The 15,841-nt window shown below is 42.3% G+C and overlaps 1 protein-coding gene across 6 annotated transcripts in view; it reads right to left on the bottom strand.

The window, feature by feature from the left end:
* ASNS (asparagine synthetase (glutamine-hydrolyzing)) overlaps positions 1–15,841 on the bottom strand; it is a 139,547-nt gene that overhangs the window by 93,060 nt on the left and 30,646 nt on the right. For 2 of the 6 annotated variants that reach the window (XM_020898988.2, XM_070471147.1), the window contains exon 3: positions 8,980–9,069. The exons of the other annotated variants lie outside the window; for them this stretch is intronic. The gene's annotated coding sequence lies outside the window, so the exon portion shown is untranslated. The remainder of the gene's footprint in view (positions 1–8,979; positions 9,070–15,841) is intronic. 6 annotated transcript variants of the gene reach the window in all.

Raw genomic sequence — 15,841 nt, 5'->3', positions numbered from 1 at the left:
CCTAGAAAAAGGCTATACTTCTCAGCCTCCCTTACAGCTGAATGTGACCACATTACCAACTTCCAGCCAATGGAATCTAAACAGAAGGGTGTGTAATCCATGGTTGAGAATGGCAACAAATCAAATGAAATTAAAAGATTTTACTGGTTCTAGTTATGATAAACTATAGCCCAGTTACAGTCAACTAAAATTTTAAAGAAAAGTGCATACTCCAGAGGTTGTTGCTTATGTTCCAACTGAAAAACCCATATCCTGGAAGTGACTACTCCAAGTGTTTCTGCCATCTAAATCTGGATCAACACCAGATTCTCTGGTAATGTTCCCCATGAATTTCAGAAATGGGGTTTTCACTTCAGTTCAGTTGCTCAGCCATGTCCAACTCTTTGCGACCCCATAGACTGCAGCACACCAGGCTTCCCTGTCCATCATCAACTCCTGGAACTTGCTCAAACTCATCTCCATCCAGTCAGTGATACCATCCCATCATCTCATCCTCTGTCATCCCCTTCTCCTCCTGCCTTCAATCTTTCTCAGAATCAGGGCCTTTTCCAATGAGTCAGTTCTTCTCATCAGGTGACCAAAGTATTGGAACATCAGCTTCCAATGAACATTCAGGACCGATTTCCTTTAGGATTGACTGGTTTGATCGCCTTTCAGTCCAAGGGACTCTCAAGAGTCTTCTCCAACACCACAGTTCAAAAGCAATTCTTCAATTCTTCAGTGCTCAGCTTTCTTTATGGTCCAACTGTCACATCCATATTTAACCACTGGAAAAACCATACTTTGACTAGATGGACCTTTGCGGGCAAAGGAACATTTCTGCTTTTTAGTATGCTGTCTAGGTTTGCTACAGCTTTTCTTCCAAGGAGCAAGCATCTTTTAATTTCATGGCTGCAGTCACCATCTGCAGTGATTTTGTAGGCCAAGAAGATAAAGTCTATAACCGTTTCCATTGTTTCTCCATCTATTTGCCATGAAGTGATGGACCCGGATGCCATGATCCTCATTTTCTGAATGTTGAATTTTAAGCCAGCTTTTTCACTCTCCTCTTTCACCTTCATCAAGAGGCCCTTTAGTTCCTCTTTGCTTTCTGCCATAGGGTGGTGTCAACTGCATATCTGAGGTTATTGCTCTTTCTCCTGACAATGTTGATTCCAGCTTGTGCTTCATCCAGTCCAGCATTTCACATGATGTTCTCTGCATACAAATTAAATAAGCAGGGTGACAATATACAGCCTTGACATACTCCTTTCCCAATATGGAACCAGTCTGTTGTTCCATGTCCATTTCTAACTATTGTTTCTTGACCTGCATACAGGTTTCTCTGGAAGCAGGTAGGTGATCTGATATTCCTACCTCTTGAAGAATTTTCTGCAGTTTGTTGTGATCCACACAGTAAAAGGCTTTGGTATAGTCAATAAAAGCAGAAGTAGATGTTTTTCTGGAACTCTCTTGCTTTTTCTATGATCCAACAGATGTCAGTAATTTAAAAGTTTACTAACTAGTACACTGAATGCCAGAAAGGAATTCTCATTGGTTAACTTAAAGATACTTAAAATATCAGTGTGGTCTCTAAAATCTTTTAGAGACCCTCCCCACCCTTGTAATAATACAGTAAAAGAATGCAATGTTTGAACCTTTAGAAATGATGCCTAAGGCTTGATTTCTAAACAAGGTCAGGTTTTTGGTTTTAAAACTGCCTGATATCAGCTATCTAGATAATAATCCTGCTTCTGGAATGTTGTCATGCTTGCCTTGTCTGGAGAAGGAAACGGCAACCCACTCTTGCCTGGAAAATTCCATGGACTGAGGAGCCTGGTGGGCTACAGTCAATGGGGTCTCAAAGAGTTGGACATGACCGAGCAACTTCACTTTCACTTTGCCTTGACTGAATTTTTCACTATTGATGAGACTGGAGATTAGAGGAGATTTGAGTCCAGATTTAGTTTTATTGACTGTGCTATGTTTAGTTGCTCATTTGTGTCCAACTCTTTGCAACCCCATGGACTGTAGCCTGCCTGTCCATGGGATTCTCCAGGCAGAATACTGGAGTGGGTGGCCATGCCCTCCTCCAAGGGATCTTCCCAATGCAGGGCTTGAACTCAGGTCTCCCACATTGCAGGTAGATTCTTTACCATCTGAGTCAACAGGGAAGCCTAGACAACAGAAACTATTATGCTTGTTTAAAAGTAAATGTTGTTAATAGATGTCTCCATTTGTGGCAGAATTTGTTTTGAGACTTGCTTTCATATCATCTGGTAGCAAAGTTGACAAAGCGACCATTTGTACTGTTCTCTACCAAGTTACTCTTTACCAAAAAGCCCATTAAGTATCATGTGGAATTCAACTAGCTTGTGTCAGTTCATGGTAAAGAGCAAGAAGGAGAGAAAGAGCTGTGTTTCCTTAAGTCCATGGAGCCACCATAGAACTCTGGACCTCTCTCCTCCAGCAGTGTTTTTATGCCAGAGAAATATATTTCCAATTTGTGTCAGATGCTAGCTATCCGCTTATATTTTCTGCTAGTCATGGCAGAACCTGTCCTGATAAACCTGTACATTCCAGTCACCATCCCAGGAAGACACTTCCCAGGACACCTTTTGATTTCACTCCCCCTCCCCCTGCCTGTTTCTTCAGTATTTAGGATTAGCTCCACCATCACCCTCCACCCTCTACTTTCAAATACTTTGTACTCCTCTTCAAGCTCTTCTGAGAGTAACCAAGAAGGGTGCTTTGTGACATTGTTGCTTTGGTGGGGGCCTAACCCCACACTATTACTATTTCAAGAAAAAAGTTTCTAATCTTAACTATTTCCTGATGGCAGATATATCAGAGGTCAGGCATTTTGCCCTTAGACTTCACATCTGAGCACATATGACTTTAACACATTATTGTTCAGGGGATTTTTGGAGAAACTAATACCTGTGGCCATCAATTTGTTATGCAAGTGAATATTGAAACGTCTCTGGTCAACAGTGTTTGGGTAACAAAAGATATGGGCTTCCCTGATGGCACAGTGGTAAAGAATTTGCCTGCCAATGCTGGAGACATTGGTTCAATCCCTGGGTAGGGAAGATCCCCCAGAGAAGGAAACGGCAACCCACTCCAATATTCTTGCCTGGGAAATCCCATGGACAAAGGAGCCTGGAGGGTCACAGCTCATGTGGTCACAAAAGAATCAGACACGATTGAGCGACTAAACAACAACAAAAGATATATTAATACATTCCTGGTCAATAATGTGTTAAAAGTAAAAATGATCAATTGTTGATTGATTGAATTTAACCCAAAGCTTGTGTAACACAGTATGGAATGTATTTCCTTCTTTTTACTTATTTTTTTAATCTCATGCTTTGTGTTTACACCGCCTTTTTTTTTTTTTTAAGAGAGTAGTTTTTTTAAGATTACAAATGCCTCAAGACTAAATAATATTCGAGATTATAGAACATGATTCAGACAGTCAGAATGCCTTTTGGTCCTATTATTATTATTTATCCTTCTCTTCATGCTTTTCTCCCCACTTCTCCAATAAAATCAGAAAAGGAGCTAAATAAAAGGCTTCATACTCCTAAGACCTCTTTAACTTCCTACATAGCAGAATACCATAATTTGGATTCTTTGGAGATCTCCTCATCATGCAAAGTCCAGTCTATGATGAAACCAGTACAACATGATGATTTAGCCCACGTTCTAGAGTCAGAGTGAGTTTAAATTCTGGCACTCATTATGTGCCCTTAGGCAGACAACTTAACATTCTATACCTCAGTTTCCTCATCTAAAAAATGGAAATAAAAATAATGCCTCTCAAGAGTAACATAAAGATTAAACAAAACAATAAAGAACTTAGCATAGTGCTTGGCAAGTAGTAAACATTTAATAGCATTTATTTATTCAACAATTAATGTGTGCTATTTAAAATACTATTTAACATTGTATCAAATTGGAAACTGAGGCAGAGTGAGTCCCTAACATTAAGGAATTTGTAGGCTGGTGGGAGAAATAAAACATGCAGAGTACCTAACTGTAACAGGAATGGATATTAAGATAATCAGATAAATTACTTATTGTAAGCATTCATTAAAGATGGTTGCATATCCTTTGTTATCCTGCTATTGGATCTAATTCAATTCACCTTCAAGTCTGCACTGGTCTTAGTAATTTGCTTAAATAACAGTATAACCAAAGCAATGCTGTAGGATCCTGCTCTGCTCTTTTAGAATGCTTGCTCCAAGGGAAGCCAGCCATCATGCAAGAAGCCCAAGTGTCTGGAATCATCAAGCTGTAAGGAAGTCCAAGATAGTGATCTGAGCATGCACACAGACAGAACACTAGGTCTGGCTGTTCCAGCCATCTATCAATGAAAACTGTGCCTGCCATATAGTAAACAAAGGATGGTGCAGCCATCAAGCCATCACATTACAGCCACTCCTGACAGTGTACTCTGAGGAAACTCAAGCTGAGTAAACACAGGATACCAACCCCAGATAGCTGAGGTGTGTGTCAAAGGAAAGATTTCAGTGAGCCCAGGCTTACATCTTCCCATACACAGAAAAACAGTGAATTCATTAACTTGAGATATCTGTGTGCATGCATGTTAATCGCTCAGTCATGTCTGACTCTGCAACCCCATGGACAGTAACCCACCAGGCTCCTCTGTCCATGGGATTTTCTAGGCAAGAATACTGGAGTGGGCTGCTATTTCCTTCTCCATTAGACATTTGGTTTTCTTTAATTAACAGTAACTTTTTAATGTTCCAACTACCTGGTCTTTGCTGCAAAAATTCCTATATATCCTGATTCCACACCCCCTTGCCTCTTCAGAGTAGTCTCTCAGAGTGATCTGAGAGTTCTCTCAGGCTTGAAATACTCAGAGTAAAAGATAATTCTCACCTCTTCAGTTCAGTTCAGTTCAGTCGCTCAGTCATGTCCGACTCTTTGCAACCCCATGAACTACAGCACGCCAGGCCTCCCTGTCCATCACCAACTCCTGGAGTCCAGCCAAACCCATGTCCAGTGATTGGATGATGCCATTCAACCATCTCATCCTCTGTCGTCCCCTTCTCCTCCTGCCGTCAATCTTTCCCAGCATCAGGGTCTTTTCAAATGAGTCAGTTCTTATCAGGTGGCCAAAGTATTGAAATTTCAGCTTCAATATCAGTCCCTCCAATGAACACCCAGGACTGATCTCCTTTAGGATGGACTGGTTGGATCTCCTTGGAGTCCAAGGGACTCTTAAGAGTCTTCTCCAACACCACAATTCAAAAGCATCGATTCTTTTGTGCTTAGCCTTCTTTATAGTCCAACTCTCACATCCATACATGACTACTGGAAAAACCATAGCTTTGACTAGATGAACCTTTGTTGGCAAGGTAATGTCTCTGCTTTTTAATATGCTGTCTAGGTTGGTCATAGCTTTTCTTCCAAGGAGCAAGACTCTTTTAATTTCATGGCTGCAGTCACCTTCTGCAGTGATTTTGCAGCCCCCAAAATAAAGTCTGTCACTGTTTCCATTGTTTCCCCATCTATTTGCCATGAAGTGATGGAACTGGATGCCATGATCTTAGTTTTCTGAATGTTGAGCTTTAAGCCAACTTTTTCACTCTCCTCTTTCACTTTCATCAAGAGGTTCTTTAGTTCTTCACTTTCTGCCATAAGAGTTGTGTCATCTGCATATCTGAGATTATTGACATTTCTCAGCTCTTAGGTTGTGCTTTTCTTTTTTCAGTCAACACATCCCAGTCCAGGAATCAGACATGAGCACAAAAAAACCTGTCCTGGCAGCATCTTGGTAGCCCCAGGAAGGTCAATAAGCAGAAGAACCCAGTACCCAGATACCACCAGCCAGATTTGAGTCCTCAGTCCTGTTGCCCCAGTAAAGCCATCCAAGCCAACTAACCAGATACAAACGCTAGATAAGCCATGTAAACTCTCTTTGCTACAGATGACTTAGTTTTTATTTTTTTGAAGTGAATATTTTCTTTTTTTCTTTTTGATTGCTCTGGGTCTTGCTGTGTGCAAGCTTTCTTCACTTGTCGGGAGCAGGGACAACTCCTCACTGCAGCGCACGGGCTTCTCATCACGGGGGCTCCTCTTGTTGTGGAGCGCAGTCTCTAGGGTGCGTGGGCTTCAGTAGCTGCAGTACATGGGCTCAGTACAGCTCCTGGGCCCTAGTTGTTGTTCAGTTGCTAAGTCGTGTTCAACTCTGTGACCCCAGGGACTGCAGCACACCAGGCTTCCCTGTCCTTCACCATCTCCTGCAGTTTGCTCAAACTTTTGTCCATTGAGTCAGTGATACCCTCCAACCATCCAATCCTCTGTCACCCCCTTCTCCTCCTGCCCACAGTCTTTCCCAGCATCAGGGTCTTATCCAATGAGTCAGCTCTTTGCATCAGGTGGCCAAAGTACTGGAGCCCTAGAGCTCGGGCTCAGTAGTCGGGATGCACAGGCTTAGTTGCCCTGTAACTTGTGGAAGCTTCCCAGACCAGGGATTGAACCCATGTCTGCATTGGTAGGCAGATTCTTATCCACTGTATCACCAAGGAAGTTCAGATGACTTATTTCTAATGGGATTATAAGAGTCATCTTTTTTATGCCTCTGTACATGTTTGAATGAGGAAAATAGTGTGTGCAGAGAAGAGTTAGCATAGCAGGCCTGAGACTCTTATCCTTAGAAAGGTCTGCTTGAAAGATTGGCCCTTTGCTGGCATCTGGGAACTAACTAGTAAACAGTTCCCTATGCTGGTAGAAAACTTTCCCTAAATGACAAAGGCAGCTGAGTAGGTCTAGACTATGCACATTGATATTCTTTATACTAAATACCTGCCTTTATTCTGGGATCTGGAATTTGGATATGCAGTGGGCAGAGAGTGCCTATTGATCAGCCCCCAGTAAAAACCTTGAGCACCAAGTTACTAAAGAGCTGCCCCAGAAGACAACACTTTGCATTTGTGGTCACAATTCACCATTGAAGGAAGGAAGCCACTGCACTGGGAGAGGCCTAAGAAACTAACACCTGGTTTCCTCCCAACTTTATCCCAAGAACTTTTTCCTTTTAGTGATTTTACTTGTATCTTTAAAAAAAATTTTTTTTTTAAATTTTTAATTGGAGGAAAATTGCTTTACAATATTGTGTTGGTCTCTGCCAGACATCAACATGTATCTTTTTATGGTAATGAATCTTAGTTATGAGTACACATAGATGTTAAGTTCTGTGAGGCCAGCTGTCAAATTGCTGTGCCTGTGGGGTGATCTTGGGGTCCCCCAATACATGGCATTTTAGAAATTATGAAACACATATTGAAGAGTCATTCAACTTTTTCATAAAAGGCTAGTCATCCCTCCTAACTAGCTCATGCTCTCCTCCTCTTCTCCCTCCTTCCAAGGATACAGGTATTGGATTTTCTTCCCACCCAAGTCCATCGCAGCATGTGGGCAGAAACACACTGCTGGAGGGGATGGCTTCAGTTCTTCAGCCCTAAGGAAGGTGTTTAGCTGCTATCTTGCACACAAATGTAACAGTGGTCCACCTGACTTCCCTGCTGGCTCAGACAGTTAAGTGTCTGCCTACAATGCAGGAGACCCGGGTTCGATCCCTGGATCAGGAAGATCTCCTGGAGAAGGAAATAGCAACCTACTCCAGTACTCTTTCCTGGAAAATCCCATGGACAGAGAAGCCTGGTAGGCTGTAGTCCACAGGATCACAAAGAGTTGGACATGACTGAGCGACTTCATTTCTTCTTCTTCTTCACCTGCCTTTTACTTGTTATCCAATTGTGTTACCTTGTGTTGGTGGAGTATAAGAACTTTTATCTTATTTATCTTATTGGGCTGAAGATATCATGGAAATTTCTTTTAAAATATTTACCCAAAGGCTGAACTGGTGATAAAAAGCATTTTCTTTGCAATTAGAGAGCAAGACTTCATAAAGAATGCCACTGAAGAACTGGCATTACAGTGTCAGCAAGATTTTTATCTGCCACACAAAATCTATACAGCGTATCCTGCAATGCAGCATATCCATCTCACGTTGTTATAATATGGGTGGCTTATCTTCAGATGATCTTTCTGGTAAACTTTCTGATTATATTTTGACAAGGCTGAGCACCATTTTTTTAATCACAGAGAGGGACAAGAGCTTAGCCACCATGACAACCAAAGTCATTGGATTTGGCTCTAGAAATCGACTGAGCATGGGAGAGTTGAAGAATTCAAATAAAAAGCCAGCAAATGACTGAATATTATATGATAAGCCCTTTAAATCTCGTTGTAGACACAGGACTGAGAATTAGGAGCCCAAGTTCTAATCTGCTTTCTGTTCTAAAGCTGACCTTGATAAATAATTCATCTTTATTGGACCTCTATTATACCAGCTGTAAAATGAGAGGGTTCAGGTGAAACGTTTTTTCAATCCCAAACATTCTACAGTTCAATGATAATATAAAACCTGGGATATGTGCCAGATAGAGGGTACAAATGTATTTTGTAGGAAGGAGAGGTTCCTGGAGGCTAATATAGGACATTTTAATTAGTCCTAAAAAGAGAGTCACTTCTCTTGGAGGACAGAACTGGAGTAAAGGTATAGGGAGAGAATCTACTCTGAGGGATCTTAGGGAAATTTCAATGTGAAATAACAATGTTATTAGTAATAGTTAACCACTTTGAGTATTTACTAAAATGAAAAATATCATCTCATTTAATTCCCATAACAGTTCTAGATATGGTCATTATTCCCATTTTACAGAAAAGAAAAACCAAGGCACAGGAAGATTCAGAGTTTTCATGAGGTCACACAGCAAGTGGCAGAATCCAGAATGTGAAGCAACCTGGTATTTCAAGGAATAGCTTTTAATTGCTCTTACGGCAGTCACAGGTAGCAGTTGGTGACAAAACTCCCCACAGAGGCACTACAGTTTAAGTGCAATTGACTGGAAAACCAGCATAAAAAGAAAATAATAAGCCATCATCAAGAAGAATGATAATTACCTTTCCTGGAGTGCCATTTGTGTGTTGTTCATTTATTAACTCTAACCTTTCCAGGGGACTTTCCTGGTGGCTCAGTGGTAAAGAATCCACCTGCAATGAAGGAGATGTGGGTTTAATCCCCGGGTTGGGAAGATCCTCTGGAGAAGGAAATGGCAACCCACTCCAGTTTGCTTGCCTGGAGAATCCTATGGACAGAGGAGCCTGGCAGGCTACAGTCCACGGGGTCACAGAAGAGTTGGAGATGACAACAACTAAACAACAAAAACGACGACGGCCCCAATACGTGCCTTTTGTTTTTATTTCTGTTTTAAATGTCCATTTTACAATTAAGAAATACGGGTTCATTTCAACTTGCAATAGTTAGGTAGGTGGGTTGGGATACAACACTGAGTTTGTCTAACTTCAAGAATCCTACTTATTCCACTATGCCAGGTTGTATTACTGGCAAAAAAAAAAAAAAAATTTACAAATATTAAAAACAGTTGCATCCTACTGTATGCTTTTATTTATATGAAATTCTAGAACCCAGAAAACCAGTCTACAGAGACAGAAAGCAGATCACTGGTTGCTTGGCAAGGGAAAGCAGGGGTTAACTGCAGAGACCAAAAAGAAATTTTTGGAATGCTAGCAAAATTTTACATCATGATTGTGGTACTGATTACATATATACTATGTTTGTTAAAACTCATTGAACGTACACTTAAAATAAGTGCATTTTATTATATGCAGATTGTACCTCAATAAAGTTGATTTTGTAAAAAAAACCCAAGTGAATCTAGTATTTGGTACTCCAGACAGAAGCTGGGGCCGCTGGCATAGCCTGTCTTTTCACATGCGTGGGATCACTATGCTGCATATGAAACCCGAGCTCCTTTTTCTGGCTGTGCTGTGTCCTGCTGCTTTGTGTGGGCTCTTCAGTTGCAGCAAGCGGGGGCTACTCTCTAGCTGCGGTGCACAGGCTTCTCACTGTGGTGGTGTCTCTCATGAAGTATGGGCTCAAAGGGATAAGGCTCAGTAGTTGCAGTGCCCAGGCTCTAGAGCCCAGGCTCAACAGTTGTGGCACATGGGCTTAGTTGATTCTCAGCATGTGGGATCGTCCTGATTAGGGGTCAAACTGGGGTCTTATGAATTGGCTGGCAGAGTCTTCACCACTGAGCCACCAGGGAAGCCTGAAACATGAGCTCTTAACATCCATTCCAACCACCTTCTGTGATACCTTCTGGTACTGCAAAGGCTGAAAAGCTCAAAATTACATTTCTATGACTCCTTCACAGCTAATGTTCAGAGTGTGAGTTAAATATACTCAAAAGAGACTAGGAAGGCAGGAGTGAGTCCAGGGCCACCTGCCTACTCTGTTTGTTTCTGCTACCGAGTAGGGTCATGCAGGCATTGGTTTTTCTGCAACAGCATCTCAATGTCCAGAGTTCAGCTTCAGGAGTGTTACAAGTTAACAGCTAGAAGGATGACAGTGTCTTCACAATCCTCAGACTGCAGCTATAGCAATGTGACCAAGAATTCAATAGTTTCCTTGAGAAACTCTTGATTTCACACATTTATAGCTCTCCTGGCAAATCATTTTGATGTTTATCTCCTGGTAGTAATTTCTGGTGGTTCAGTTTAGAGGCTATTCCTCATGTTCTCCAACAATTTTGCAAGCACCTAATTACCTATATTAAGTCCCTTTCTACTTATAATTGTGGGAATCATTTCTGTTTTCCTCAAACTATACATACACTGACACTACCATGAAAGATGGTGTGGGTTTATTCAGGCAACCCAATAACTTATGTAATTACCAGCATCATCAGATTGATAGCAAGTTTTACTGAGTACTGCCTTTCTGCCAGAATGAATTCAATAAAGCACAGGCTGAGGACAGCTTTATTCTTCTCCCCATGCGACTCAAAGCTCCACGGATTGATTTATCTGCTCCTCCATGAAAGAAATGAGGCAGATCTCGTCACTTTTTAAGTCATTCTTAGATCTTAAAAAATCCTCCAATTCATTTCAGCCCCCCAAATCACCTCATTTCACTCATTAAAACGTCCAATTCAAGGTTGTTAACATGTAACCCAATGCTTTCATCCAATTTAAAACTTGTTTATGCCCCCAGCTTGAGCTTCCTTTGGCCTGTCATTTTGAGGAAGAGAACGTGGTTGACTTCTGCTCCAAGTCGCTCTAAAACGTTTCTTCATCTCCCTTCTCCTTTCCGTGTCCCCTCCTTTACTAGACTACACAGGTAATTCCTAGGAGTTGAAATGTCACTATGTCACATATGAGTGTGACATTATGAGTATGTCATTACTTGCTCAGTCATGTCTGACTCTTTGACTCCACGGACTGTAGCCCACCAGGCTCCTCTGTCCATGGAATTCTCCAGGCCAGAATACTGGAGTGGGTAGCCACTTCCTTCTCCAGGGGATCTTCCTGATCCAGGGATCAAACCTGGGTCTCCTGCACTGTAGGCAGATTCTTTACTGCCTGAGCCACCAGGGAAGCTCCTGGAATGTCACTGGGAAGAGGTGCAATTAGTCTCTATAAGTCTAGATACGACCTGGCATAGGAGCCCTCTGGACATGGCAGATTCTCAATGCTAATTCTTTGTACTGACACAGCTCCCTCAGAGAGCCCCCAGTGCCACCTTCCAATATCCAACCAGCTTCTTTCTAGGCTGCCCAGTGAGGAATCCTCCTCAGTTTCTACATCCATAAACTTCTTTTTGCTGAGGTGCAGCTTAGCAGAAAGCCTTCTTGGACAGTCTTTCCAAATGATTCCCACATAGCTCCATCTTGCCAGCCCATGGAACACATGAGAAAATTTCCCTCTTCATTGTTCTGTCAGTGGTGGAGCATCTGGGTGCCTGCAACCATAGCCTTTCACATTTAATTCCCAAAAGTGAAGTGAGTGAAGTCGTTCAGTCGTGTCCAACTCTTTGCGACATCATGGACTGTAGCCTATCAGGCTCCTCCATCCATAGAATTTTACAGGAAAGAATACTGGAGTGGGTTGCCATTTCCTTCTCCAGGAGATCTTCCCAACCTAGGGATGGAACCTGGGTCTCCCGCATTGTGGGCAGAAGCTTCACCGTCCGAGCCGCCAGGGAAGTCCAATTCCCAGAGCATCAGTCAAACATTAGTTCCTACTTCACTCAAGCTCTCTGAAGGCTTCCTATCTCCCTCCTTGAGGTGAAAGGAAAATACTCTCCTCCCCTTCTACACGAGAAGCAGAATAGCTCTTTAAAAAATGATTTCTCTTTTTCTGACTTTATCAACTATGACTTCTTTGTCAGTAGAGATGGGTGACTGCCCACGTCAGCTCTCATAGTCTCAAACTCTCTCAGACTTTCTCTAGCCTTGCATAGGTGGCTCAGCAAGTCAGTTTAGAATGTGGAGGTATTCTGCAATTTTTTTATTTTGGTTTTGCAAGTCATGAAATTTTGGGCTTTATGGCCAAAACTGAAGCAGGATATTCTTTAATTATCATAGAAACTCTCTTATAAGGTAATGATTAAGGCTTCTGTTTTAGAAACAAAATAACAGAGGTTCAAATAGCAGAAAATGGAATTCCGACACAAATAGGTATGACTGTAAGGGCTTTGTGGTTAACCATTATCATTATATGTTTGACACTGTAAACACTGAATTATGTCCCCCCAAGGACCATGGTTGGATGGCATCACCAATGCGATGGACATGAGTTTGAGTAGGCTCTGGGAGTTGGTGATGTACAGGGAAGCCTGGAGAGTGGCAGTCCATGGGGTCGCAAGGAATTGGCACGACTGAGCATTGAACTGAACTGAACTGAACTGAGGAGCATATATTGATGTTCTAATCCCCAGATCTCCAGTACTTAGAATGTGACCTTACCTGGAAATGAGAGGGTAACAGGCATAAAGGCCAGGGGTCTCCAAACAGAGGAAACAGGCTGCAAGTGTCAGATATTTTTTAATCTCTCTCTTAAGTGGCAGGAGGAAACAAACTACAAGTATTAGATTTTTTTCCCCTTCTCTAAACAAATATAAAAAGAGGTTTCTTTAAAAATTCTGTGTTGCCCTGATGACACCTGGTCCCACCTGAACTTAACTTTTCTCAAACCTAGAGCTAACCAATGCGGTTTTTCTTCTGGAAATGTTTGTCTTAAGCTATGTTAATGAACCATGTATTTACCCTAGACTCTGTCTTCAAGGAGTTCTGCCTAAGGCTCAAAACCAACTTGACAAGCCAGTAAGTTTTACACATGCAAATGTTCTCTTAAGATATGTTAATGAGACTGTATTTGCTTGGAAATCTGCCTTTCAACGAGATTTCTGTCAATCGTTTCAGGGCCTGGGACAACTCACCTCAGGGCCAGTGTAATCTCAAAATGCTTGTTGTTGTTGGTTCCTTTCTCCAATTTGCAGACTGCTAGTAGCTATATAAAACCCATGGGATTTTCCAGGCAAGAGTACTGGAGTGGGTTGCCATTTCCGTCTCCAGGGGATCTTCCTGACCCAGGGATGGAACTCAGGCCTCCCGCATTGCGGGCAAACGCTTTACTGTCTGAGCCACCAGGGGATCCCTAGTAGCTAAAGACTAGCAGGGGGCACTCTTTCCGCCCCCTTCTGGTGCCTACGTCAGAAGCTTTATCTATCTCTTTTATACTTCAGTAAAACTTTATTACACAAAAGCTCTGAGTGATCAAGCCTCATCACTGATTGAATTCCGCTCCTCTGTGAGGCCAAGAATCCCGGTGTCTTTCACGGCTCAGCAACAACCTTTCAGAAGGAAGGTTAAACTATTAAACTGTTAGTCTCTCAGTCATGTCTGACTCTTTGTGACCCTGTGGACTATAGCCAGCCTGCCGGGCTCCTCTGTCCTTGGGATTAACCAGGTAAGAATACTGGAGTGGGTTGCAATCCCTTTCCCCAGGGGATCTTCCTGACCCAGGGATGGAACTTGTCCGAGCCACCAGGGAAGGAAGCTGTTGCAGCGCAATTTGTCAAGATAGTCATACTGGACTAGGGCAGGCCTCTATTCCAATATGATGGCTGTCCCTATAAAAAGCGGGAAATCTGAACACAGAAAGGCACATGGGGAGAAAGTCATGTAAAGACAGGTTAAGCTGTCACAGCAAAGGAACCACCAGAAGCTAGGAGAGAGGTGTAGCACAGATTCTTCCCTAGCACCCTCAGAGGGAGCACGGCCTTGATGCCACTTTGATATTGGGCTGTGAGTCTCCAGGCTAGGGGACAATAAATCTATTTTTCAAGCCATTCAGTTTGTGGCACTTTGTTATGCCAGTCCTAGAAAACTAATAATAGAAAACTATTTCCGTGGCTATGTGACTGCCATGGAAATATGACTGAAATTCCAGTTGAAATAAGTCCTGGGAGAAAACACCTGAGCAGCTAAGAGAAGGAAAGGCATTGGAACAGCAGAGTGCGGCCTGCTAACTTTCCATGCTAGATGACAGAAAATTGTGTTGGTCATTAGGAACCTTTGGATGGGCTGCTAAGTAGGAAGCTCCGAAATTAATCTCACTTTCCTAACAACAGAGAAGGACCACTTAATTTACCTTAAAATTTTTTTTAACCAAACAAATCTCCAACCAGAATTTTATATAACTGTTTCTAGAAAAGTTTAAGGAAATTTGGAAGGGGCCCAAGTAGGACGTAATACCTGTACCTGAATGTACAGAACTAGGAATGAATGAATAGGCAGTGCATTATAAGCTTACATTGAATAGTTAATGTTCTTGCTGGCTTTGAGACGTATTGAGATACTAGGACACTTTACCAAAATTCACTTATATATACATGAGGCCTTCAGATAAACAATTATAAAGATTTTCAAATTGTAACTCATGCAGAAAGTGGAGACATATTTATATGTTCCAGACAAGACACACACAAACACACTATCATTTTAGAGATTTTAGGTATTGAGCTTTGATTTCAAAAAAATATTGGCTCAGGTAGCATAGATATGCAATTAGATATTAATAAAAATACCTTAAAAATCTCAGTTGCTTATCACAATAAATGTTTGTTTTTCTTTCATATCACAGTCCAATGTGGATCAGATGGCCGTCCTGCAGCTTGTAGCTATGCCATCTGGAATGCTTGGCCTCCACTGAGGGGAGGTGGAGGATAGACAGGGTACCCTGGCTCTTAATTGCCTCAGTCCAGAAGACACACACACCAACTCTGCTCATGGGTCACTGGCCAGAACAAACCACACGGCCCAGAGGCTGGCTAATGTAGGAGAACACCTGGAATATTGGGGGAATACTCTTTGTCTCTGCCATAAAACTACACAGGGAATGAGTGTGTAAACACTAACTCCCAAGCTGCGATGTTTGTTAGATGATAAATCCAATGAGAATCTGATCTCATTAATATTAACAAGCAGGCACTCCAATGCCTTCCTATCTATATGCAAATCATTACAGCTTGGCTTGATTGCTAAAATTAGTGCTGCTCAAAGGCTCCCCATTAATCTGGTAGCTCCCAGAGGAGTACCTCATGTGTGACCCGTCTCCACCGAACTAAATCGCTCCACATATAAAACCAAAAAGGAAGTAAGAGCTCTCAGGGGCAGCCTAGTGAGAGAAGAAAGCAGTGAGCAGTCCAGAACTTGGAAAAAAAATAAAAAGATTGAGGAGAGGGTCTCAACAGAGAGGGAGGCCCAGCCAGGTGGCAGCTGACAGGAGAAAATGGTGGCTAGTGATTTATCCCCCGGCTCAGGACAAAGATCGCTAGTATCCAAGCTTCAGTCACTCTCAATTCTTTCCTGAGCTGCGGTCCTGGCTACACACTGCCTTGCCGCTGCTCAGTCACTCAGTCCTATCTGACTCTCTGCAACCCCTGGACTGGAGCACGCCA

Source organism: Odocoileus virginianus, chromosome 1 (assembly GCF_023699985.2).
Source record: "Odocoileus virginianus isolate 20LAN1187 ecotype Illinois chromosome 1, Ovbor_1.2, whole genome shotgun sequence".
NCBI classification, from domain to species: Eukaryota; Metazoa; Chordata; class Mammalia; order Artiodactyla; family Cervidae; genus Odocoileus; species Odocoileus virginianus.
Note: the sequence above shows the minus strand (reverse complement) of the source record. Positions and strands in the feature narration are given on the sequence as shown.